At 34.7% G+C, this 27,298-nt stretch overlaps 1 protein-coding gene across 24 annotated transcripts in view; it reads right to left on the bottom strand.

Annotated features, from left to right (window-relative positions):
* Mnt overlaps positions 1-27,298 on the bottom strand; it is a 259,484-nt gene that overhangs the window by 66,844 nt on the left and 165,342 nt on the right. For 12 of the 24 annotated variants that reach the window (XM_073973143.1, XM_073973152.1, XM_073973157.1 and 9 more), the window contains exon 2: positions 23,946-24,167. The exons of 6 other annotated variants lie outside the window; for them this stretch is intronic. The gene's annotated coding sequence lies outside the window, so the exon portion shown is untranslated. Of the gene's footprint in view, positions 1-23,945; positions 24,168-24,318; positions 24,702-27,298 lie in introns of those variants that run through there. 6 more of the 24 variants (XM_073973139.1, XM_073973161.1, XM_073973160.1 and 3 more) reach the window with 5 other exon arrangements.

Here is a 27,298-nt window from a genome sequence, read left to right as displayed (position 1 = left end):
CATGTCCGTCTGTCCGTCAGTCCGTCCGTCTGTCTGTTGAAATCAAGATACAGCTCGTAATTTTAAAGATAGAGAGTCAAAAATTGGTACAGAAGTTTTTATTACTTGCAGGGTGGTTGGTATTGAAAATGGGATATATCGGTCCACGTTTTGATATAGCCCCAATAGAACGGTACCTTCCGATTTTCGGTATTTTTAAGGTTTTAGCTTCATTACCCTAACAAAATAGCTGAAATTTGGTACGTAGTCTTCTTTAGGGGTATAAAACTTTGCCCCAGAATTTTGTCGTTATCGGTCCACAACTTCATATAGCCCCCATAGAACGGTACCTCCCGATTTTCGGTATTTTGAAGGTTTTAGCTTCACTATCCTACCAAAATGGCTGAAATTTGAAACTTAGTCTACGTTGGTGGTATAAAACTTTCCCCCAGAACATTGTCGGTATCGGTCCATGCCTTCATATAGCCCCCATAGAACGGTACCTCCCGATTTTCGGTATTTTGAACGTTGTGCCCTCCATATTCCACCGAAATGGCTGAAGTTTGGTATTTAGACTTCGTTGGGGGTATTTAAACATCCCCTTTAAATTTGTCTGCACAGGTCCACGCTTTCATATTGCCCAATTTCTGACTAAAATTCGTCGGTATAGGTCCACGTTTCGATATAGCCCCCATTGAATGGTACCTCCCGATTTTCGTAATACTGAAGATTGTGACGTCAATATCCAACCGAAATGGCTGAAATTCGTTATTTCGTCTTCCAAGAGTTATTAAATATTCCAGAAGAGTATTATCAGTATAGGTCCACGTCTTTCTCTATCCCCATAGAAGCGTACTTCTTGATTTTCGGTATTTTTTAAGTTTTAGCCACATTCTCCTACCGCAATATAGGAAATTTGGTATGTCGGTATAGATCGACGTTTTGAAATAGCCCCCATAGAATTGTGCCTCACAATGTTTTACCGAAATTGCTGAAATTTAGTATTAAGTCTTCTTCATACACGAAAGGAAACTAATTATTCCATTTTACTTCAATACAACTTGTGGTGGAGGGTATAACAAGTTCGGCCCGGCCGAACTTAACGCCGTTCTTACTTGTTTTTTAAATAATATTGGTCGAAGGACCATTAAAATGTGAATTTTTAAAATCGTGGCTTTTAAAAAATATTGGGTCGATAGACCATCAAATAGAGGATTTAAAAAAAAACATTGGTAGAAGGACCATCAAATGGTGGATTAAATAAAAATATTTGGTCGAAGGACAAACAAATCGTGAATTTAAAGAAAATTGTCCGAAGGACCATCAAATCGTGGATTTTTTAAGAAAAAATATTTCGTCGAAGGACATCAAATCGAGGATTTTTTAAAAAAATAGTTGGTCGAAGGACCATCAAGTCTTGGTAGAAGCACCATCAAATCGTGCATATTTAACGGACATTTCGTCGAAGGACCATTAAGTCGTAAATTTTTTATGGAATATTTGCTCGAAGGACCATAAAATCGTGGATTTTTGAAGAATATTTTTCCAAAGGAAAATCAAATCTTGGATTTAAAAAATGTGTAAGCGGAGTTTTTTAAAACTTCCTTTCAACGATACATAACTGTTCAAATCGAATCATGCAATCTCTAATTTCCATCACACCAAAAAAAAGAACACCCCTACTTTATTAAGGTGTAACAAAATACCCATCTTAGATATAATTAGGTTTACTATAAAATTAACACTTTTGGGATTATTCGATGGGGGCGGGAGGGAAACAGAAAGCACTTGAGAAGGCCCAGGAGAGTACAACAAATATTGAATGAATATGCAGATTAATACAGAAAATTATACAACAACAACTATTAATAATAAAAACGAGTGTGGCCGTCAAAAACAAAACAAGAAGAAAAGGAGACGTTGAATGCTTGAGTGATATGGAAAGATTAAAAACACATAGCAAACGGATGGACGGACCACGGACAGTCACATAGATGCAGAATGATGGAAAATATCCAAAGTTGAGGCGAGTGCATGATAAAAACTGTTGTAAACAATATGGAAAATGGGATGGAATGAATTGACGTGAGACACAGTGGTTCGAAGAAGAGTTTTAAAGAATGCATTTTCCATATAGACCATCATTTTGAAGGAGTAATTTACCGATAGTCGAATTTGAAAGAATATTTCGTCAGATCATGAATAAATAAACAATACCATCAAGTCGTGGATTAATTTAAAGAATATTTGCTCGAAGGACCATCAAATCGTGGATTAATTTAAAGAATATTTTCTCGAAAGACCATCAAGTCCTGGATATTCAATTAAAAATGTTATATTGACGGGCCTGGGAATTTACGGTTTATTCGCTTCACAATTTAGTTTATTTCTTTCAAAGATTTTATCCATTTGTAACCACTGTCCGGCATTATCGTCACTATAAACGTCGCATGGGATGGGTAGTGAGTGAATTTATATAAATAATTGGCAACGCATGAAGAAACCTGATAATATGAAAAGTAATGTAATTAGTTTACAATAACACATACAAAACTAAAAGGAACACACACAAAAAGAATGGTTGGTCAAGAAAAACGGCGAACAAAACTGGAAAACGAGACAAAAAACAACAGCAGACAACAGAAAACACAGAAACGGAAACACAAGAGGCATACGAGAAACGTCAAGAAAAAATGCCAAAGGAATTTATATAGAATAATTACCAGATAATGTTTGAAAACAACAAGAACAACAACCAACAGAAATTGCTCATGTTGTAGGTTGGATAGGAAGAAGAAAAAAAAGCAACATCATCATATTGCTGGCATAGTCAGTCATTTAGGCAAGCTAGACAGACAACACCATTAACAACATTATGTTCTAAGGTCCGATTACACCTGGAATTTCTTAAGTTTAGTAGCTCAGCAGATAATGTCTAGGCTAGCTAAGTGAAAATGGAAAACACATTTCATTTTTGTTTTCCTTAGTTAATAGGTCTCTAAATTAGCTTTTATTATGAATTACGATGAAATCTGAGATTTTTTCTACTGTTCTCAAACCAACTGTTGGAAGGACGGAAGGCGAAGTAGAATGCCGCCAACAAGAAAACAATAGCAAGAAGTAATTCATGTAGAATAATGTTCTTGATAATTTTTAGGAATTTCCAAGAATTTTCCGTGTAATTTATGGAAATTTGTTTCTTTTTGTTGTAATTTAAAAACAAATGTTTTAGGATTTTCATGGTAATTGAAGGAAAATTGGTGTAATCAAATAACAAAAATGATTACGGAATTTTTAGGAATATCTGATGGAAAGGCCATTAAATCGTGTATTTTCAAAGAATATTTGTTCAAAAAAGCACCATGTCTTTGATTTTTTAAAAAATACTTGTCCAATCATATTTGTTCGAAGGACCATCAAGTCGTGGATTTTTAAGGAATATCTGAACGAAGGACCATCAACTCACGGATTTTTTTTTAAGATTATTTGTCGTAGATTTCTAAGAATATTTTATCGAAGAACTATTAAGTCGTGGATTTTTAAAGAATATCTGATCGAAGGACCATTAAAAAGAAAGAACATCAAATCTTGTATTTTTTAAAGAATGGTATTGTTAAATAAATATTTGTCAAAATAATATCTGTTCGATGGCCGATCAAGTCGGGGATTTCTAAAGAATATTTGCTGAATGGACCATCAAGTCGTGGAATTTTAAAGTATATTTGCTCAATGGACCATCAAGTCGTGGATTTTAGAGTTACGTTAGAGTGTTTGTGTCCAAGAGCTGATGGTTCGAGACTCGGAGTTGGTGTCCCAGCAAAATTTGGTGGACACATGATCCGAACAATTCATTACATATGTAACAAGGTAGGCTAAAAAATAAATCGTTATTGTAGAGTGTGCATGTCCGGAGCTCGGGTTCGATATTTTCTTGTTTCGATAGACTTTTTGAAGAATTGCATCCAATAATAATATGCGAAAATGCATTGGTTTGACATCACATAATTCTTTATTTGCTTCCTCTTCTTCACAATGTTGCCATAAAATTGACTTTAATTTATTATTACATTTATCCTTCAACACATTCCATTCTATTATGTAAAAAATAAATTACACAAATAAAAGCAAAGAACCTCCTACTGCTGTTATTGAATTCAGGTAAAATTCTGTCCCAAGAAATGCCAATCATTATATGCGCCTGACTAACGTCAGCAGACGTGGAGAGAAGGAAAGGAACTACTTAAAACGAACCAATGAACAGCTGCCTGTTCTCTAAAGCATTTTATCTAATTGATCTTTTCTGTTGGTTGGTAGATTGAATAAAAATTTCATAATTTTTGTTGTTTACTTTGGCTTGTGGAATTATTAAAGGGCATTATGACACAGCAAACAAAACAATAATTCATATTTCTATGTCGTTGTTGTTGTTTGTACGAAGGGTTGAAGTAAAAGAAAGAGAAAAATAAAAGGTGGAACACAAATTAGCTTTAATTAAGCAAATATAAGTTAATAATTAGTCCGGCCCACCAAGGACCTTAATTATTTATAATAATTGCCAGTAGTACTGAAATGTTTGTAAATCATAGTTTTTTTGGGATTAGTTCGAGGTTAATGGATGATAATGGATGAATGAATTTTTAGTCGAAGGAGCATTAAGTAGTGAAATTGTAATGCATATTTGCTCGAAACAACGTCGTAGATTTTTAAAGTATATTTGCTCGAAGGACCACCAAGTCGTGCATTTATTTAAAGAATATTTGCTCGATGGACCACCAAGTCGTGCATTTATTTAAAGAATATTTGCTCGAAGGACCACCAAGTCGTGGATTTAAATAAAGAATATTTTTTCGAAGGACCACCAAGTCGTAAATTTATTTAAAGAATATTTTTTCGAAGGACCACCAAGTCGTAAATTTATTTAAAGAATATTTGCTTGAAGGACCACCAAGTCGTGCATTTTTTTAAAGAGTATTTGCTCGAAGAACCAGTTAAGAACACACTGAGAAAAAATTCAGTTTTACAATAACAATACAGCCCCTTTAAACAAATAATTATCACCATAGTTCTGCTTCAGTAATCTTTTAAAAAACTCATTAATAAAATATTTACTTTAAAAAAATTACCATTTTAGGTTAAGTCATTTTAGGCAAAACAAAAAAACACAAAAAGTCAAACCAAATTGAGAGGAAATGTCTTTAACACGTAACATGAAAAGGAAATCAACTCAACTTTAAACAAATAATTAAACAATAATTAAATATTAATTATGAACAACACTAAAGATAAGAACAGAGGTGGGAGAAGGAAAAGCGGATGCATGAATGGTAGGTAGTCGTTTAGTTTTAGTTGGTTGATTTTAAGGTGAGGCTGACTTTAGATTTTGTCAACTATGAATTGTTTTTGTTAAAAAAATGTGTTGTTGTTTAAAATGTTAACACGAATCCATTATTTGGGTCATATTATTATGACAAATATGTACGTGCCACTTTGATGTCTAAGAAATTAGATCATTTTAATTGATTGGGGTTAAAATTTGTGGAATTTATTTTGGAAACCATTTAAAAGTTGTTAAGTTTGACCGGGCCGAAGTTTTTATACCCTCTCCCATAAAAGATTCTTATTCTAAAGGAGATATAGTCGAAGGTCCACCAAGTCGTGGATTGTTAAAGAATACTTGCTCGAAGGACCACCAAGTCGTGGATTTTTAAAGAATACTTGCTGGAAGGACCACCAAGTCGTGGATTTTTAAAGAATATTTGCTCGAAGGACCACCAAGTCGTGGATTTTTAAAGAATACTTGCTCGAAGAACCACCAAGTCGTGGATATATTTAAAGAATACTTGCTCGAAGAACCACCAAGTCGTGGATTTATTTAAAGAATACTTGCTCGAAGAACCACCAAGTCGTGGATTTATTTAAAGAATACTTGCTCGAAGAACCACCAAGTCGTGGATTTATTTAAAGAATATTTGCTTGTGAATTTTTAAAGAAATAAAAAGTTGTAGATTTTTAAAAAGATGATTTAGTCGAAGGACCATCTAGTCGTGGATTTTTAAAGAATGTTCGAAGGACAATCAAGTCATGGAGTCTCAAAAATAGATTTAGTCGTAAGACCATCATGTCGTGGATTTTTAAAGAAGATTTAGTCGAAGGACCGCCAAGTCGTGGATTTTTAAAGAAGATTTAGTCGAAGGATCATCAAGTCGTGGATTTTAAAAGTAGATTGTAGTAGTAGTAGTAGTGGATTTTTAAAGAATACTTGCTCGAAGGACCACCAAGTCTTGGATTTTTAAAGAATACTTGCTCGAGGGACCACCAAGTCGTGGATTTTTAAAGAATACTTGCTCGAAGGACCACCAAGTCCTGATTTTTAAAGAATACTTGCTCGAAGGACCACCAATTCGTGGATTTTTAAAGAATACTTGCTCGAAGGACCACCAAGTCGTGGATTTTTAAAGAATACTTGCTCGAAGGACCACCAACTCGTGGATTTTTAAAGAATACTTGCTCGAAGGACCACCAAGTCGTGGATTTTTAAAGAATACTTGCTCGAAGGACCACCAAGTCTTGGATTTTTAAAGAATACTTCCTCGAAGGACCACCAAGTCTTGGATTTTTAAAGAATACTTGCTCGAAGGACCACCAAGTCGTGGATTTTTAAAGAACACTTGCTCGAAAGACCACCAACTCGTGGATTTTTAAAGAATACTTGCTCGAAGGACCACCAAGTCGTGGATTTTTAAAGAATACATGCTCGAAGGACCACCAAGTCTTGGATTTTTAAAGAATACTTGCTCGAAGGACCACCAAGTCGTGGATTGTTAAAGAATACTTGCTCGTGAATTTTTATAGAAATAAAAAGTTGTCGATTTTTAAAAAAGATTCAGTCGAAGGACCATCTAGACGTGGATTTTCAAAGAAGATTTAGGACCATCAAGTCGTGGATATTTAAAAAAGATTTAGTCGAAGGACCATCAAGTCGCGGATTTTTAAAGAAGATTTAGGACCATCAAGTCGTGGATTTATTTAAAGAAGCTTTAGTCGAAGCACCATCATGTCGTGGATTTTTAAAGAAGATTAAGTCGAAGCCCCATCATGTCGTGGATTTCTAAAGAATATTTGCTCGAAGGACCACCAAGTCGTGGATTTTTAAATAATGTTTGCTCGAAAGACCACCAAGTCGTGGATTTTTAAATAATATTTGCTCAAAGTACCACCAAGTCTTGGATTTTTAAGGAACATTTGCTCGAAGAACCATCAATCCGTGGATTTTCAAGAATATTTGCTCGAAGGACCATCAATCCGTGGATTTTCAAGAATATTTGCTCGAAGGACCATCAATCCGTGGATTTTCAAGAATATTTGCTCGAAGGACCATCAATCCGTGGATTTTCAAGAATATTTGCTCGAAGGACCATCAATCCGTGGATTTTCAAGAATATTTAGTCGAAGGACCACCAAGTCGTGGATGTATTTAAAGAATATTAAAAAATCGAAAGCAAAGAAGATTAAGAATCTCTATTATGTTTCCGTAATATCGTCCATTGAAATTTGGAACATATTAATTATCTCGAAGGACCAAAGAATATTTATTTGAGTTTTTTGTATTGCCTTTCCCCTGTAAATATGATTTATTACACTCGTATATGTAAACCACAGATAATCTTTCATTTTTTTAATTATTCTTTATGACTTGTTCTTTTTTCCTTCTTGCTTTAATGTGCCTTCGAAACCCGACCATTCTGTTTCACAAGGAGATTGTTATTTGATCCCATTTGGTTGGTGGTATTATAGTACCACGTTTGTAGTCTTATTTTACTTTCTTGGTTGTTTGTTTTGGATATACATACATATGTATGTATGTAACTGGGTGGCGGTTCGGAATGTGTCATCATCAATGAATCCCTTGACATTTTCGCCGCTGTTATTCGTGGACATATAATAACCATAAACTGTGCAAAAATTATATTTTAATGCTCTGTAAGAGAAGAGAAGGAATATATCATTGATACGTGTGTCCACAAAAATAAACATGAACAACACCCCCTTTTATCACCAATCATCATTATTGTTCGGTTATCCTTATGGCTGGAAATCAATTCTCTTAGCGCTTATATTTTTTTACAATTTCCTTTTAAATTTATTTTCTTCACATAAGCCAGCAGCAGCAGTTTGATTACCACAACTACCACCTCTTGAGTAAAACACCGTATGTGTAAAGTGAATACCCACCACTTAGAGAATGTGATGGCATCGGCATTGGGTTCTCTGTTGGACATTGAATATTGAATGTTGTCCATTTGCTTTATTTTGTAGTTTTTTTCTGGCATTCATTTTATGTAAGTATTTCCATTTAATTAAGCCAGAAAATGCAAATTGTCCTTCCACCAAACATTTTTATTGCTACAGTTGGTTGGTCTGCCTCTGCACCGATTTGGCATGGCTGGCATTCACCCACATTTCCTAGCCATATCCATATATTTTTCTTATTCTTCTACTTCCAGTCTGGTTGATCCTTTCCCACCATTACCACCACAAACAATAAACACTCGCAGACAATGACAAATCATGGTCCTTCCCCTTCTGCCCCTCTTGCCATTAATGTTTATTTATTAGAGTAAAGTATGGGGTCGCCTTGTTTGCCTTGTCCAAAAGGCTAACTGCGACATAACGTTCTGTTAAAAGCGAAAAATTCAATTCAAATCAAATTGAAAATAATATCCTTAAATAAAAAAAAAACTACCAAGGATGTTAATAACATGAACGGATATTGTTGATGTCATTGAAGTAAAGTCACGTTTGATATGATTGTGAAAATACGTCAAGGTCTTTGTGAAACACAATTTCGTTTTTGCCACAAGTTCTTAGGAAATGCGTAATTTTTACAAGGTTATCGTTTGAGAGGGATTTCTAAAGAGCGTTCACAGCGGTTATGGACATCCGTTAATATGGCACATAGTTAAAGGACAAAGAAATGTGGAAACTAAATCTATGGAACAGCAAGTTTACTTAGCAGTTGAAGAGCTGAATCCAAAAATAAATATCAAGTATTTGGGACATCAAAGAGGTGTCTTATAGAGAGGCAAAATTAGGTATTTTTTATTAATTTTCTGGTATTAAAGAATTTACAAAATATCGAAGAGAAAATTGTTCGATTTGAAAGCAAATAATTCGACAAAGAAATTCACATATTGTACAAAAAATTTTATCAAATAATTGCTCTGTTCCAGAACCTATTATTTTATTCTATTATTTTTTTATTTTATAAATTTCTCAAAAAAATAATTTTCTGATCGATCAAAGAGTTCTTATATGGAGGAATAGAATATTCAGTAATGATTAACAGTTTTATCAAATAACATTTTTGTCGATAAAATATTTCGCATATGAACAAAGAACATTTTTTGATTGTAAATAAATTATTTGATAAAGAAATTCCCTTTAGAATTTTCTAGCTGATAAAATATTTCTCATATGGACGTATAAAATTGTTCTAAATGTAAAAAACAATTTGATAAAGCTATTAAATTATTCGGCTAACAAATGCATCAAATAATACTCGATAACTTATTTTCCATATAAACGAAGAAAATTGTGATATTTGTAACAAATTAATTTGTTGGAGAAATGCAATTAATAATCAACAGTTTTATCAAATAATATTTTCTTAGCCGATAAAATTTCCTCATATGGACGAAGTAAATTGTTCGATTTGTAACAAATTAATTTGTTGAAATTCACTTAATGGCCAATAGTTTTATTAAATAATATTATTTAGTCTATAAAATATTTTTCATATCGACAAAGAAAATTATTCGATTTGTAAAAAAATTATTTGGTAATGACATTCGCTTATTGTATAAACAGTTTTATAAAAATTTATTTTGTAGTCGATGAAATATTTCTCACATGGAATTATAGAATTGTTCTGTGTAAAAAACACAATTTGATAGAGGAATTTGCTTATTGTGCCAACAAATTTATCAAATAATACTCGAAAAAAAAAAATGTTTCGATTTTTAACCAATTTGTCACTTAATGACTAAAAATTTATCAAATAATATTTTCTTAGTCGATAAAATATTTATCATATGGACGAAGAAAATTTTTCAATATGTAAAAAAGAATATTTGATAAAGATATTCGCTTATTGTATAAACAGCTTAGTCAAGAAGTATTTTCTACTTTTTATTCGCTTATTCTAACAACAGCTATGTCAAAAAGTATTTTCTAGAAGGTAAAATATTTCTCATATAAACGAAGATGATAAGATTTATTTATTATGTTGAAGGCAATTTGATAAAGTAATTTACTTATTGTACAAACAATTTTATTAAATAATATTCGATAAAATACTTATCATAGAGACGAAGGAAATTATAAGTGGTTAATTGGTTGCATTTTATGTTTAATTTGGGAATATTTTAAAAAATGAATTGGTTGAAAAAATGCACTTAATGACCAATAGTTTTATCAGATAATATTTTCTTTATAGATAAAATATTTCTCATATGGACGAAGAAAATTGTTCAATTTGTAAAAAATTAATTGATAAAGAAATTCGCTTATTGCACCTAGGGCTTTGTCAAAAAGTATTCTCTAGTCCATTAAAATATATCTCATATAATCGAAACAAATTTTTCAAAGTTAAAGAATGCAATTTATGATTTACGAAATTTCTACAAATTAAGAAGAAGCAACATATCCCTCGATGACGACAATTGGCACACGGAAAAGGACACGAATTGCTCAATGGAATGTTAGAACGTTAAGAGAGGCATCAAGATTGGCGCAAGTGGAATCTCAAATGCAAAAATATCAAATTGAAATACTAGGAGTTAGTGAAATGCGATGATGCAAAAGTGACAAATATCAAACTGCAAACGGCAACTTAATAATGTATAGTGGAAAAGAGACAAAACACGAAAGCGGAGTAGCCATTATACTATCAAAAAATATAATAAGTTCTCTGAAATCATGGGAAGCGGTAAACGACCGCATAATGTTAGCGAGTCTACAAACGAGACTGAAAAAACAACTTTGCATAATACAATGCTATGCTCCAACAGAAGATGCTGAAAAAATGTCAAAGAAGAATTTTATGACAGGCTAGTCTCAACCATGAACAAAGTACCATCGAGAGATATTTTAGTACTATCTGGCGACTTCAATGCCAAGATAATAAATTTGTGTCAAACATTTAGCATGGTCATTGATGGGTCCATTTTTCCCCACAAAGAAATACACAAATATACCTGGACATCTCCCAATGGTAATATCAAGAACCAGATTGACCACATATGTATTCATCAGCGTTGGCGAAGCTCACTTATGGATGTGCGCACAAAAAGAGGTGCAGATATTGACAGCGATCATGAGCTGATCGTAGCCACAATTAAAATAAAATTGAAAAAGAATTATAGAGATGCAAACATCCGGCGGCAAAGGAAACATATCGACGTTAGCAAGCTCAAAAATGAGGATACAAGAAAAGAAGTAGGTGACCGCATAAGGGAGAAATTGGTAGTGAGCAATAAATAGAACTGGGAAGATGTATACAGCGAATTTAGAGAAATCGCAGAAAAAACAATAGGATACCGAAGGAATACTGAGAGGAAGGTGTGGATCACAGATGAAACATGGAACCTTATAGAAAGGAGAAACCAACTTAAACAACAAATGTTAAATGATCCACGACAAAGTATAATGTGCAAAAACACGATAGAAATGATAAAAGACGTTACCTAGAATCGATTACAACCGACGCAGAGAGTGCGGCTGGCGCCAACAACATGCGCAAACTTTTTGAGATAGTCGAAAATTAACAAACTGTAAACTTAAAAGCAATAGAGGAATTAAAGATGAAAACGGAGAACTAATAACTGACACGGAAAAGCAAACCCACATATGGAAACGGCGCTTCGAAAAAATTAGCAGCACAGATGACAACGCCGACGAAATTCATCACATTAGAAATGAAAATACACATAATATCAACGAGGAACCCCCATCAATGGAAGAAATTATTAATGCAGTAACGGCCCTGAAAAGAAACAATTCGCCTGGAGAAGATGATTTACCAGCGCAGCTATTGCAAGTAGATCCCACAGCATCTGCATCCATTATTCACCCCTTTTTATTGGAGATGTGGCACAGAGAACAGCTGTCGATAGAATGGACTAGAGGAGCTATAATTAAACTGCCCAAAAAAGGTGATCTGACCGACTTTCTTCGAATTAGAAAGAATTTCTCTCAGAATGGTATGGAAAAGAAAAGAAAGAAAAAAATCCACAAGCTTTTTTTAGGAGCAGGAATGAACAATAGTGAATTTTATTGAAGAAATTTTGAGGACTTTGGAAACGAATCTTACCAGGAACAACAGCCGTGTTTGCAGGTTAAAAAAGAAGTGAAGTTTATTTACAATAGAGAGAAAGAAAAAGGGATACCAGTAGGGGAAAAACGAATGAAATAAAAATTAGAAATATGGTGACCAGAACAGTTAATTTTGACGTTAACAAAGTATTTACAAAACATTGTTCCACAACATCCCATACGGGACAAGGGAGACTTCTCTCATATCAATGAGTGCACCCCGATTCATATTTAGCTCAATGATATGGGACCTACTGTTTATCGCCGAGTCCGAACGGCGTGTCTTAAGACACCACTTGTGGAGAAGTTTTTTCAAGGCTGAAATACTCAGGAAATGTCGCCAACATTACTGAGGGGTATTTTGCCACCGCTGAAAAATGTTTGATGTTGCTTGGCCGGGGAATCGAACCCCCGACCTTCTGCGTGCAAGGCGGGCGTACATACCATTGCACCACGGTGGCACCCAGTAAAGTATTTAGGAACATTTTTAACCAATAAGTTGGTCCTTTGACATCTAAATGTTGAGTAACTAACTATTTTGTTACGGAATTAGGTTTAACCAATGGCTCCGCCGGACCATAATCTGTACCAAACTGTGTCACACGTTGAGGATGGAGAGGCTTCCCAAAAAAGAACTATGGGATTTTTTCTAGATATGACAATTTTGCTAATTTAGCCACCGAGGTGGAAATGGACATCATCAGTCAAGATGATTTTTCGATGGAATCATGCATTTCAAGGACTCAATCACCAAACAATGTATTTGAAACAAATTCAGGAGTTAAACAAGGGTGTCCCTTATCCTATCCGACAATCACGTTGAATCACATTATGCTACAACTTGAAACCAAGAGAAGGGGAATTGTCTGAAACCTGCATCGTAAACTAGAGGTCCTTGACTTTGCAGATGACATCTGCTTATTGTCGCTAAATTCGTCGATATGCAAAAAAAAACTCAACGAGATCGTCGAACTGGCCAAAAATGTGGGCTTAGAAATAAACATAGATAAGACAAAAGCAATGCGATCCACACAAATTTCACGAAAGACAAGGTAACGAATTTTTAAAGCATGTGTACAAACCAAATCACAAATTCTTATCTGTGAATAACGCAAATGAGGAACCCATAATCCACCAAATATCAAGAAGAAAGTGGAAATGGATAGGCCATACGTTACGAAAGCCGCATTGTAGTATAGCTAGAATGGCTCTAGAATGGGACCCTCATGGTAGCAGAAGGCCTATACTCGTATTTAACAAATCAAAGTGACAGCAAATAGTTTCCGTAGCCAGCGTTTCACCACTTCTAACGGATTTTCCTTTCTTTCAAAAATTTGAAAAGTTTTAAAATTTTTTAGTTGGAAAGACACATAAAGCTTACATTTTAATAGAAAAAAAACGGTCTAGGTATTTTAAGCAATAATTTGGTCCTTCGACCAGATAATATTAACCGGTAAAATATCAATACGCCGCTAAGTAACATTCTCTTATCTGTAATATGGTCCTTCGAGCAACAATCTCGCCACTTAACAACACAGAAAATCATTGAATTGAGGCTCATTACATTCAGTATGCTTGTATGGGGGATATAGGAACACGCGGACCTATACTGATAATTCTCTTCTGGAATATTTTATAACCCCATGGAAGACTAAATAACAAATTTCAGTCTTTCGGTGGGATATTGACGTCACATCCTTCAGAATTACGAAAATCGTGAGGTAACGTTCTGTGGAGGCTATATCAAAACGTGGACCAACAAAGACTAAATACCAAATTTCAGCCATTTCGGTGGGTTGCTGTGGCCACAACCTTCAAAATATAGAAAATCGGTAAATACCTTTCTATGAAGGCTATATGAAGGTGTGAATTTATACCGTAAATTTCTGTGAGAAAGTTTTATACCCCAAATTTCAGACATTTCGGTGTGATAATGACGCTAAAACCTTCAAAATACCGAAAATCGGGTGATACCGTTCTATGGGGGCTATATGAATGCGTGGACATATACCGACAAATTTCTGGGAGAAAGTTTTATACCCCCAAGGTGTGATAATGAGGCCAAAACTTCAAAATATCGAAAATCGGGCGGTACGATTCTATGGGGCTATATGAAGGCGTGGACATATACCGACAAATTTCATATGTAACGTTTAATACCCCAAATGAAGATCAAATGCCAAGTTTCAGTCATTTCAGTGGTATTTTGAGGCCACATAAGGAGGTACCGTTATATGGGGGCTATACTAAGGCGTCAACCTATACCGACAAATTTCATATGGAAATTTTAATAACCCAAATGAAGACCATATACCAAATTTCAGCAACTTCGGAGGAATATTGAGGCCACCACTTTCAAAATACCGAAAATCGGGAGGTATCGTTTTATGGGGGCTATATGAAGGCGTGGACCTATATCGAAAATTTTCTGCGGTAAAGTTTTATACACCCAACGAAGACTATGTGCCAAGTTTCAGCTATTTCGGTGTGACAATGAGGCTAAAACCTTCAAAATGCCGAAAATCGGGTGATACCATCCTATGGGGGCTATATCAAAACGTGGACCGATATAGCCCATATGCAATACCAAATATCCTAGGAGTAATAGAAACTTATATACTAAATTACATAGGTCTATCTTAAAAACTGCGAATCTGCATCTTGATTTCAACAGACGGACGGACTTAGAGTTTTACCCTGATCAAGAATATATATACTTTTTAGGGCCTCCGATAAATATTTCGATGTGTTACAAATGTAATGACAAATTTAATTATACCCTCGATATTATGGTGGAGGATAGAAAAATATGTTGCTCTTTCGAGGGATGACTTGTGATGAAAAAAAAACTTCTGTATTATTTTTTTCACATCTTCTCATTAAAAGAAAATCTGAGCTCCCCTTGTTTGCTGCACCATTAAATGATTGAAGAAAATATATGGATGCAAATAAATTTTCTAATATTTTCTTTGTTTGTTGTTTTCTTGCCCATTCATTAGAGAAATAAAATTTCATTTTATTTTTCTTCGTTCTTGTTCTTTCTGAGGGGAATATAGTTCCCTTCCCTCTTCTATGAATCTCAAGAAAAACGTTTTGAGTGAACAAAATGGTCAATTTTATGCTTCTTCTTACTTATCTTCATATTATGCTTATTCTACGTCTTTGTTGCCATCATAATTACAGAGTTATGAAGCTGAAAATTTATGTTATTGCAACTCTAAAAAAAAGCTGCAGTTAGAGCAACAATATTATCAGCAGTAAGTTTTTAATATGGGATTCTTGGTATTTTGAGATGCTCTATTATTTCCAAGTATCAGAGAAGATGGTGGTGGAGACCAAAGACCCCATCAAGCAGTCTATTATGTACGTATGCTGCAAGATACAATTGAAAATTCTCCATCTCGTATATGAACATGCGTCTGTCCGTCCGTCCATATATATGACTGCATTATATTGTTTGAAACTATCAACAGTGTGACAACAACAAAGTGTACAAACTGACAGACATCCATCCATTCGTCTATCCCAACCACCACAAAATGATTACGTCGCAGTTGATGAAAAATACTGAGGACATGCTATGGTGTCAAGAAGAGGGACAGACGGACAGACATACATACATCTCTGGACGCACCATAGAATTTTTATCGTCTCTCTTTCTTTTGTTTGTTTTATTTTGCGTCTTTTTTGAGGATTAGAATCATTGAATAAACAAAACAATGAACCAGCAGCGCATTTGGGGAAAGAAAGGCAAATGAAAAATTGGTGTTAAATGCTGTATTGAGGAAGAAGAGTGGCGAATGTTGGTTGAAGGGTGCACATATATCAATCCATTTATAATTCTCATTGGATATATTAAAAGTCATTAAATTCTTTTGTTATTTTTCTTCTTCGTCATCTATTGTAAAGGGCTTTGTAAAGAAAATGTATTAAATAATAAACAATGCCGACAATTAACAAATTAATAAATGTTTTTGTTTTAATAATTTTCTTAATCATTCCACGCCAAATCGTGCATGTGAGAGTCCAAATGACACATATATTCTCATAGGACCATAGCCGTAAACCTCTCACGTATTTTTACATACTATATATGCAACCAATGGCCTATTCATATCTACGTAATTTAAGTTAAAATACTAAAAATACGCAATTTTGGCAGCTCCTATCTGGGTTTTCTATATTTTTCAAATTTAGGAGAGCACAACATCTTCTGTATGAATTCATAACGAAAAACTATCAATTTGATATTTATAGTGTCCAATCACAACGACAATCTGGATAAAACTTGTAAAATATGACCCAAAACCCTATATCAAAAACAAAGACTGCTTAGAATGATATGGTTACAAATTTCTTTTATTCAGAGACTCATAGAGAAATTTGATTTAGAACATTTCTTTTTTAACAATATCCCCAAAAAGTGAATGATTTTGTTAGATTTTGATCCACTATGTAAAATTAAATGTATAAATTTTAAAATGTATAAATTTGTAATCTCATTTTCTTAAGAAAATAATATACCTAGATATATGGTTTATTCTGAAACTCATATTGAAATTTTGTGTCTTTTGACAAGTTTTGTATTACTTTCATGTATCAACTCGAAAAAATAAGGAAAAAAACTTCATCAAAAAAATTGGGAAATATTTTCATGTTTTTTTTTCCAGCAAAGTTGATACTGATATTTTCATGATATGTAATGTCAATAGACATTTCATTTCTTTGGTGTTCCATAGTGAAATTTAACGAAGAATATTTTTGCCTTTGACGGCATCTCTCTAAAATTATGTTTTGAGGGACAATTTTGAATAAACTCAGATGAAGTCCGACTTTAACCCTAAAACGTGTTTTTCATTTTTGAGATTCCTGGCGATTAGATAAGATTTACAGATTTGGTGTATTCTGAGGCCTATAGTAAAATTTTATGACGAATAATTTTGTAGAATATTTGGATTTGATATGATCACATTTAAAAGGACCAAAAGGGTTAAAATTTTTAACAAAACTATTCCACACATCCTGCTCTGTAAAGTTTCCAAAGACACTATATACCTAAAATGCAAGGATTCCAAGATATCTTATCTCAAATATTTTGAAAATTGCATAAAAAAATCTTCGATCATTCAGCTCAACTCTAACGAGAAATTCATGAAGATTGTAGTTGTTTTTGTTTTGTGTATACAATAGGGATATGACTTGTTTACAACCTCATATCCCTGTATCATAGCATGATGAGTTTCTACATAAGATTACATAAAATCTTAATCATCATTGGATTCGGTAAAAAAAATTCAATTACAAAATGATTTTAAAATTTGATTTTATCAGAATTATAGACAATTGTTTGAAGTCACTGTAAGCAGATAAATAACTGCAAGTAAACTTTAGAGCTACATGAGATAACCAAAACTGGCATAATATTTGTTTCTTACTAATTTTCTTTAATTCTGAGAATCATTAAACTATCGTAAACGCTTTTTATGCCCCCAGCATTTATGCTAACGAGGGTATATACACTTTCATACTGGCAAAATGTGCCTGATCGAAATAATGGTTTTAGACCCCGAGTATGTTTGGACGAAATCCGTTTCAGACAATTTGGAGTTGATTTAGCTATATCCGTCCGTCTGTCTGGCTGGCTGGAGCGCACAATAACTCTCGAACGGATCAATCGATTCGATCCAAAATTTAGCTTTCGTAATATTTTGCCCAAACTTAGTTTAAGTTCGAAGATGGGTTATATCGGTCCACTCCTTCCGGTACCTCCCCCACAAAAGTTCGAAAATGTTCGGAAAATTTTGCGCACAATATCTCTTGAAGGGAGTAACCGATTTGGTCCATACTTTGCACATCATGAAATTTCTACCAGACTTGGATGAGGTTCTAATATGGCATAGATGAACAAGATGAGCACTCGCCTTTACGTTTTCGTACGATTCACTATACAAATTCTTTCTTCGTGTTCATCATTGTAATAAGGACTCAATAGGTCCACTCCTTCGGGTACCTCCCATACAAAATTTTAACAAAAAAAAAAAAAATCCAATTTAGGACCTGCTCTCGAATCGCTTCGATTTTTGTTGTAACGACTTGCATTCACTGCCCCCCATTCGATGGTACAAGTTTCATCAGGGGCAAGTCCATACTTCCTGAGAAAATAGCCAAATAGCTTTCGTAATATTTTGTCCAAACTTAGTTTAAGTTCGAAGATGGGTTATATCGGTCCACTCCTTCCGGTACCTCACCACAAAAGTTCAAAAATGTTCGAAAAAAATGGTGCGCACGATTACTATTGAAGGGAGTGTCAGATTTAGTCCATACTTTACACATCCTAATATACCCAGCGAAAAGTTTGCCTCCAAAGAGGCAGTTAAATGATATGTACAAGTGATTTGGAAGTGCATCAAATTATGCATTTTCACTCATGATTTTTACAAGGGAGTGACCCCGGAAAGAGGCACTCCATTGCACAGGATTTTAACTGACCCTTTGACATGGCATTTTAACTGAACCTTTGGCATTGCATTTTAACTGACCCTTTGGGTAGAATAGGAGGCAGTCCAGAGCACGTGTTTTGAATAACAAAATAAAATGCATTTATTATTTGTGTAAAACAAAAATATGAATACCTTTATTAAAATAACACAAATTATGAAAATTCTCTATTGAATTTAATCGCAAACATGTGTGTTTCCTCCGCTCTTCATTTAATCCAAGCTTAAGTGCTTTTGCTTCATCTGCTAAATGGGTTTAATATTGTCTTCCCTTTACCAGTTAAGATTTCCAACAGCACTCCATTGGGAAATTTTCTTCTCGTGAGTTACCGGAAAAATTTAAAATAATATTTAGTTTGTATTAACAAATGTTTGGAAATGTTAACACGATTATCTCTTTTTGGAAATGTATTCCGCTGCCTGTAGAGATGTACAGACTGATTTATGTACAGGTAGGGATCTCTAACAACTGCAAATAAAATGTAGTGAACGGAGTGCCTTTTTCACGACTCCGTTTGCACTGCATCCGGATGCTGTTAAATTGTGAGGAATTGGAGTGCCTTTTTCACGACTCCGTTGAACTGCCTCCGAATGTTGCTAAAATGTGACAAATGGATGTGATTCTTTGGATTGCATCCAAATGCGGTTAAAATGTGAGGAATGGAGTGGCTTTTTCACGACTTCGTTTGCACTGCATAAAAACATGCCGTGAAAGAACTAGTTTACATTATACTACTTCCAATTTATTTTGCTGGGTATCTAACAGATATAGATCAGATAAGTTCACTTTATGACCTGCACTCGAATCACCTTGATTTTTGTTGAAGCAACTTGCATTCGTTGCTTCAATTACGACGGTAAACATTTTTTAATGGCAAGTCCACACTTCTTGAGAAAACAGCCCGAAAGTTGTGAAAAACCCCTATCCTCTCCTGATATTTGTCCAAATTCCGTTTAACTTCTAAAATGGTATCGGAGCTCTCCTTAGTGTACCTTCCCCACAAAAGTTCAAAATTTGTGTCTAAGTGCAGTTTAGGGTCCTTTGGAAATGTATTTTCTGTGGACAAGTCCATGCTTTCGGGCCTACTGGTCCAAAAGATATACAATGACCCACTGAAATGACTAGTGGGCGCGATATATATCGAAAAGATATGACTCTCAAACTAAGATCCACTACCATAATGAACCAAATCGGAGGTACTTGAAGGAATGTACCTCCTCCGCAAAACTTTTGAACATTAATCCTAATCCACATATGTATTTGTCGGCAAATTCGAATGTCCAAAAAGGACCACAAATTTAACTTCTAAAATGGTCAATATCCGTGCTCTCCTTAGTGTACCTCCCCCACAAAAGTTCAAAATTTGTGTCTAAGTGCAGTTTAGGGTCCTTTGGAAATGTATTTTCTGTGGACTAGTCCATGCTTCCTGGCATACTGGTCCAAAAGATATACAATGACCCACTGAAATGACTAGTGGCTGCGATATATATCGAAAAGATATGACTCTCAAACTAAGATGCACTACCATAATGAACCAAATCGGAGGTACTTGAAGGAATGTACCTCCTCCGCAACACTTTTGAACTTTAATCCTAATCCACATATGTATTTGTCGGCATGTTCGAATGTCCAAAAAGGACCACAAATTTCTGAAAAGACCCTAAATAAATTCGATCTGTCAATTTCAATTCACATAGGCTGAGGGTATATCTCTGTCGGCAAAGCCGACTGATACTTTTTACTTGTTTCTTTTTTTTTTCAAAGACATAATTTTTTAACAAACTGGTTTGTGCATGACCTTTTTCAAATTTAAATGGAATAAATGTTATTTTAGTTATTAGTAGAATTAATTTTATTCATTCGTGTAACAGGAAATAATTTTTGAGTTTTTTTTTTCATTTCATAATTTTTTTCAAAAAATTACTTTTTTTAAATCCATTTGTGCGTGAACTTTTTATATATTTCAATGGAATAAACGTTTAGTCATTAATAGGCAAAAGTTCATTCATTCCCGCAACAGGAAATCATTTTTGAGAAAAAAAGTCAAAAAGTCATATCCCTAGTGTACAATCTTGGGGATTTATTTAATTTCCAGTTTGGGGACTAATTTCATTGGGGACCTTTTTCGTAGCGTCCAAACACAGCCACCGTCGTGCAATGGTATGCACACCCGCCTTGCGCACATAAGGTCGTGGGTTCGATTCCCCGGACAGGCAACATCAAAACACTTTTCAACGGTGGCAAAATACCCCTCAGTAATGTTGGCGACATTTCCTGAGTATTTCAGCCATGTAAAACTTCTCTACAGAAGTGGTGTCTTAGACACGCCGTTCGGACTCGGCGATAAACAGTAGGTCCCATATCATTGAGCTAATATGAATCGGGGTGCACTCATTGATATGAGAGAAGTCTCCCTTGTCCCTGTTTGTTTGTGGAACAATTATATATTATAAACACAGCATACAAGCATGATAGGATAACTTGCAAACATTAATCCCAGATTTTTGCCTCCCAACCTAGACCATTTCATAATTGTAACAGACAAATTATATATTATTATTAGACAGTGGAATTTTATGCAACCCCTATTTTTGGTCCGATTCATGTCAAATTTTGAGACTGGGTATATTTTTGGCTTCTGATTACATTGCAATCGAAACGAATGACATATGCAAAATTATGCAAAATTATGCAAAATGCATATTTTCTTATGCAACAAATATTTCAATAATAGGTACAAAAAATGTTTGTGTGTAAAATTTTTCTGTTTAAAATTCTCTTCAGACAAGTCAATAAAATAGAGAAATGTATAACCACAGCCACAACCTTCAAAATATCGAAAATCCAGATGTATCGCTCTATGGGGGCTATATGAAGGCTGAACCTAAACCGAAAAATTTTAGGTGGACAGTTTTTTACCCCCAAGGAAGACTTAACACCAAATTTAAGCCATTTCGGAGGGATATTAAGGCCACAACCTTCAAAATACCGAAAATCGGGAGTTACCGTTCTATGGGGGCTATATGAAGACGTGGACCTATACCGATAAATTTCAGGTGGAAAGTTTTATACCCCCAACAAAGACTTAATACCAAATTTAAGCCATTTCGGAGGGATATTGAGGGCACAACCTTCAAAATACCTGAAATCCGGAGGTACCGTTCTAGGGGGGCTATATGATGACGTGGACCTATACCGACAAATTTCAGGTGGAAAGTTTTATTCCCACAGCGAAAATAAAATGCCAAATTTCAGTCATTTCGGTGGGATATTGAGGCCACAACCCTCAAAATACCGAAAATCGGGAGGTACCATTCTATGGGGGCTATATGAAGACGTGGACCTATATCGAGAAATTGCAGGTGGAAAGTTTTATACCTCCAACGAGCACTAAATACCAAATTTCAGTAATTTCGGTGGGATATTGAGGCCACAGCCTTCAAAATTTCGGAAATTGGGAGGTACCGTTCTATGAACGCGTGGACCTATGCCGACAAATTTCAGGTGCAGTGTTTTATACCCCCAGCGAAGACTAAATACCAATTTTCAGTCATTTCGGTGTGATATTGAGGCTTAACTTTCAAAATACCGAATATCGGTAGGTACCGTTCTATGGGGGCTATATGAAGACGAGGACCCATGCGGACAGATTTCAGTTGTAAAGTTGCATACCCCTAACGAAGACTTAATACCAAATTTCAGCCATTTCGGTGGGATATTTAGACCACAAATCCTTGAATATATTTTTGCATATGGTTTTGCATATGCTCATTTTATGCAGATATGTACAAATATGTCAAAATATGCACGATATGCAGAATATGCAAAATATGCAAAAGTTTTTGGGCCTAATTCGTTTTATTTTGTAATAAAACGAGTTTCTGTCTAATCAGATTTTCTCTACGACCATCCTAGCCATATATGCTTTTGCATAGGATTTCGCTGTCTAATTATTATTAATAATTTGTGAATGTTTTTTTTAGATCGACGACTTTTTAAGGGTCTTATATTGTGTAGAATACCTTCTAAAGGGCTTTCTATTAACAGAAAATATCCTAGAAATAGAGGTTTCTATTGACAGTCCCTAAGGTAGTCTAAATTCTGAACATTCAAAGATTTGTTATTGAAAACAATACTTTCTAGTAACAATATAATAATTGTTCCACAAACATCCCAGAAGGGACAAGGGAGACTTCTCTCATATCAATGAGTGCACCTCGATTCATATGTTAGCTCAATGATATGGAACCTACTGTTTATCGCCGAGTCCGAACGGCGTGTCTACGACAACACTTGTAGAAAAGTTTTACAAGGCAGAAATACTCAGGAAATATCGCCAACATTACTGAAGGGTATTTTGCCACCGTTGAAGAATGTTTGATATTGACTGGCCGGGGAATCAAACCCACGACTATTAGCATGCAAGGCGGGTGTGCAGACCATTGCACCACGGTGTTCTGAAATTTTCTAAATTTTTTAGACACGAGAAAAAATTACACCTTGGTCTACGTGATATTGGTATACAATTTTCCGGTAGTGGGTGGCTAGGAGCAAGCAGTAGTTCTCACCTCCAGCTATTGTGAAACATAATAAAAATCACTGTTTGTTCACACTTGCATGACATGTTTATTCGTTCGTTCATAGCCTGTCATGCGACATGTAGTCCAATAAGAAAATCTCTAAAATACATACAGGCTAAAGGACATCAAAGGACATCGAAAGCGAATGAAAAATAAAGAGCATAAACAAAACAAAATCAAGGCAAGCAACTAAAAAGGGAATGAATTAAGGAAATCGGGAGAGTGAGATTTTCAAAAAAAGAGAAGGGTGGGATGGCAGGAAAACAGAGAGACTTAGTGGACAAAAACATGATTTTGCCACATAAATCACAAATTACCACTGATGGGCAGAAATGCTCTGCCTCACACACAAAAGTGTAAAAAATACATGAGTCTCTCGCAATTTGCCCATCAGTGCAAATTACAGAACAATACAGAGAGAGAGAAAAATATAGAAAATAATGAAAGGGTGGTTGCACTGAAAATAAAGACTTTTGAGAGAGTATTTCAGAAACCAAGAGAGCAAAGCATAATTACCTGTTTGAAAATGTGTAGTTGGTATGTGATGTTTTTTTTTCAGTTGTTGTTGTTGTTTTTAGCTGATTTTCAAAACTGGTGGTGTTGCTCCGTTGAGAAAAATACGTTGTATATTGTTATTGTTTGAAAAATTGGGGATTGTTGATTGGAGAAAATTTTTGATTCAAACTTCTTTGATTGATGGACACAAAAAAATGTTAAAAATAAATTACACTTTTAGCACTATATGTAGATAAAGAGAAAATTTGCTTTAAAATTATTTTTAAACAAAATTCCAATTTCAATATTTTTCTTCACTCAAAAAAAAAAAAAAAAAAAATTCGGCATATATGTATATAAAAATTTAAAACTATTTTATTAACACTTGTCTAACACTTTTTCACCGTAATATCCTGTTGCAGGATAGTGTGTATTATTTTTGTTGATGTTTTTTTGAACATTGCTGATTTGGTAGTAGTTTTGCATTTGCCAAACTTAGTAATGAAAATGGTATTTCTTCCGTGCTTGCGTACTTGTTTTTTGCGTTTTTGTATGTCTGAAATTTAAACCGAAACTAAAAACTGAGACAACCGACTGACGCAACATAAGGTGGTTCACCAGAGCTATCTAGCTAGCAACCACTTCTTTTGTGTTTTTCCTTTCCTCGTGTATACACTTTTCTGCTACTTTCCACGCACTAAATATAATAATAACATTGTCTGGCGGCAGCAGGCAAGCAGCGGCAGCCCAAACACGCTTACACTGAATTACGTTAAAGTTAACTGACGGAGGGAGGGGGGGTAGGGTGGTAGGTAAGTATTACAACGTTGACGTTTTGAGTATTACCTACAAGACGTAGGACCAATATTTTTGAGCCAAAGAGAATGAACATAAGCTTAATGCCTACACAGCAAATAAAGACCCTTCTCCATGCCCAGGCAGTAAAAATACACGTTTTTTATAGGGGAAGGGCGTGCATACATAACCCGTAAACAGCATGCAGCCAGCCGTATTCTTTTCTGCACATCAGTGAGACAGTTCAATTGTAGAACATATTAAAGAGAAAGAGAACAAGGATAAAGATAATACAAAAATCCATGCTTTATAAACGCATGCGCATCCTAGACGTAAGTATGTAGGTATGTAGGTAGTAGAAGCTCATTCAAAAAACCACGAAAACAAAGCAAAATAAACAAATAAAGCGTGCAACATGAGGAGCACTGGCTGGATTGGCAAAGGAAGCTCCACCAAACAGAACAAAAACACAACGTGATAAACTGGTTTTTTAACTACACTACTCCACCATCCACTATGCAGCTTAGGAGGAGTTAGAGTTGCCAAAATGCGTTTTGTTTTCCAAAAAAAAAAAAAGGTAAAATAGGGAAGAGTAAAAAAGCAAGCAGCTCTCAAAGGAAATTATTCCAATCATGTTCAATTAAAATAAAATAAACTTGGCTAAATTAACTCCAACTTGTCTGAAACGGATTTCGTCGAAACATACTTGTGCACAATTTTGGTCGTATCTTAAGCCTAAAGGCTAAGGGTATTAAAATGGTTATCTGTCCAATTTTGTTGTGACCCTTGGTTAATATGACTCTTAAGGGGATTTAGACACGATTAGTTTTGCTAAAATTTTGCGTACTATACGAAAACCTTATCCGGATAAAATGTTCTATACGAAACCCTTATCCGGAAAACATTTTCTATACAAAAATCTTATCCGCATAACATTTTCTGTACGAAAACCTTATCCGCATAAAATTTTCCATACGAAAACCTTTCCATAGGAAACATTGTCCCGATAACATTATCCAAAGGAAACCCTTATATGGATTAATTCTTCTATATGAAGAATAAATTTGGATAACATTTTCAAAACGAAAACTTACCCGGATAATCTTTTCTATAATAATTGTTCCAAAAACATCCCAGGTGGGACATGGGATACTTCTCTCATAACAATGAGAGCACCCCGATTCATATTAGCTCAGTGATATGTATGTGCCCTACAGTTTATCGCCGAGTCCGAACGGCGTGTCTACGACACCACTTGTAGAAAAGTTTTACATGGCTGAAATACTCAGAAAATGTCGCCAACATTACTGAGGGGTATTTTGCCGCCGTTGAAAATGTTGATGTTAACTGGCTGGGGAATCGCACCCACGACCTTTAGCGTGCAAGGCTGGTGTACATACCATTGCCCCAAGCTGGCACCCTAACATTTTCTATACGGAAACCTTATTCGGATAACATTTGCTTTCAGCAAACTATAAGAAAACCTTATCCGGATAAAATGTTCTTAAGATAACGTTATCCGGATAACATTTTCTATGCGAAAAACTTATCCCGATACAATTTTCTATACGATAACGTTGTCCGGATAAGGTTTTCGTATCCGGATATCCATATGAAACCCTTATCCGGATAAAATTGTCCATACGAAAACCTTCCGGATAAAATTTTCTATACGAAAACCTTATCCGGATAAAATTTTGTATACGAAAGCATTATCCGGCTAACATTTACTATACGAAAACCTTATCCGGATAACATTTTCTATACGAAAACCTTATCCGGATAACATTTTCTATGCGAAAGCCTTATCCTTATACGAAAACCTTATCCGGATAACATTTTCTATATAAAAAACTTATCCGGATAACATCTTCTATACGAAAACCTTATCCGCATAACATTTTCTATACGAAAACCTTATCCGGATAACATTTTCTATATGAAAACCTTATCCGGATAACATTTTCTATACGAAAACATTATCGGGATAACATTTTCTATACGAAAACCTTATCCGGATAACATCTTCTATATGAAAACCTTATCCGGATAACATTTTCTATATAAAAAACTTATCCGGATAACATCTTCTATACGAAAACCTTATCCGCATAACATTTTCTATACGAAAACCTTATCCGCATAACATTTTCTATACGAAAACCTTATCCGGATAACATTTTCTATATGAAAACCTTATCCGGATAACATTTTCTATACGAAAACCTTATCGGGATAACATTTTCTATACGAAAACCTTATCCGGATAACATCTTCTATATGAAAACCTTATCCGGATAACATTTTCTATATAAAAACCTTATCCGGATAACATCTTCTATACGGAAACCTTATCGGGATAACATTTTCTATACGAAAACCTTATCCGGATAACATTTTCTATATGAAAACCATATCCGGATAACATTTTCTATGCGAAACCCTTATCCGGATAACATTTTCTATGCGAAACCCTTATCCGGATAACATTTTCTATGCGAAAACCTTATCCGGATAACATTTTCTATACGAAAACCTTATGCGGATAATATTTTCTATATGAAAACCTTATCCGGATA

Source organism: Musca autumnalis, unplaced genomic scaffold (assembly GCF_047663935.1).
Source record: "Musca autumnalis isolate F117 unplaced genomic scaffold, ASM4766393v1 scaffold_3, whole genome shotgun sequence".
NCBI classification, from domain to species: Eukaryota; Metazoa; Arthropoda; class Insecta; order Diptera; family Muscidae; genus Musca; species Musca autumnalis.
This window is presented reverse-complemented; position numbering and strand designations above follow the sequence as displayed.